Source organism: Gavialis gangeticus, unplaced genomic scaffold (genome assembly GCF_001723915.1).
Source record: "Gavialis gangeticus isolate Ggan-Ray unplaced genomic scaffold, GavGan_comp1, whole genome shotgun sequence".
NCBI lineage: Eukaryota > Metazoa > Chordata > Crocodylia > Gavialidae > Gavialis > Gavialis gangeticus.
Window position 1 is genome coordinate 11,257,586 of NW_017729011.1, and position 1,314 is coordinate 11,258,899.

General features: G+C 45.9%; 1 protein-coding gene across 2 annotated transcripts in view; it reads left to right on the forward strand.

Annotated features, from left to right (window-relative positions):
* The window catches only part of TLR4 (toll like receptor 4), a 39,889-nt gene that overhangs the window by 16,698 nt on the left and 21,877 nt on the right, over positions 1-1,314 (forward strand). The window contains exon 2 of one of the 2 annotated variants that reach the window (XM_019510517.1): positions 866-992. The gene's annotated coding sequence lies outside the window, so the exon portion shown is untranslated. Of the gene's footprint in view, positions 1-718; positions 993-1,314 lie in introns of those variants that run through there. The other variant, XM_019510516.1, reaches the window with a different exon arrangement.

Here is a 1,314-nt window from a genome sequence, read left to right on the forward strand (position 1 = left end):
GGTGTGGTAATGGGCATTTATAGTGCAAAATCACACAGGGCTAGCAGTAGTTGGAGGGAATGGTGTGGAGAGTGTTAAGAAGAGACACCCATATATTAGCTTTTATGTATCAGTATATCTGTGGCACTGTTTAACTGATAATGAAATCTGAGGTTTGCTTTTTCAGTAAGAGTATCAGCAGGACATTTGCAGGACATGCTTTGCATTTCTGCTAGTTGCTTTCTGTTCATCCTGGGACTTTTGCAGAGGGAGCGCTGGGTTGATTTTGGCAATGGGTGTAGTGGCAAGGGAAATCTGGAGTGCCTCCAGCAGACAGGAAGGGAGATACAGATGCATTTAATTGACCAGTGCACAATGAGCCTGTCTGAATGTACTTTCATGAATTAAATATACAAGACCAGGACAACCCAATATCAGTGTACATCTAGGACTGGGTGGAAATCTAGCCAACAGGAAGAGAGGCAGAGCATGGTTAGTTGGTGAATGGTGATGTCTTGGTACTGCTGTAAAGTAAATGAGCAAGCCAACATAAAAGCCAAAGAGGAAACAGAAGTGGAAACGGAGCCTGAGCCTCCACCCCTGGGGTAGAGAAATCAGAACCTGACTCAGCATTTCCAGTCCCCTAGTTACACAGGCGTGGGGAAGAAATAGCAGAACTGATCAAAGAGGTGATTGCACCATCACAGCTGAACTGAAACAAAAGCAGAGTCAGCAAAGGTTCAATCTGAGGGACACAGCTGGTAGCCTGGACATATCCAAGCAGAGCAAAGAAGCATTCAAATGCCCTATGTCCAGCAGTGTTTAAAGCCCTTTTGGAGAAATTGGTGCCTTCTTCCTGGGAGATGCTCTGAGTCTCTCTTCTTAGGTTTGAGCCTCATGGGATCCCTTCTTGATCAGCAGAGAGTTATTTTGGATGAAAAACACCCTTGCCAAGGGACAGCTGAATACTGGTCTCCAGTTCCATAGGCTTCCTTTTGGACTGCGATGCTCAGGTATAGCATTTCCTTCTTCCTGGGGCCCTCTTGGTTTGTAATTAATCTGCAGGATTGTGGAGTAAATCTGTGCTTCAGTAAAGCTTCTCTCTACACAACCACACAACCTACAGGGACTGCTAGGTTGGAAGAGGTGTTGGAAGTACCCTAGGGCCCATCAGACCCAAGGCCTAGTAGCTCATAAATGGGAGGTTAGAGTCTAGGAGAGTCAGCTCTCCATCAGTGGATGGGAAGTTTTTCAAAGGACTATGGTAGTTGGCAGAGATCAAGAAAAGGGCTAATTCACTGATACCATTCCCTACCTATGCCCAGAGGAACACAG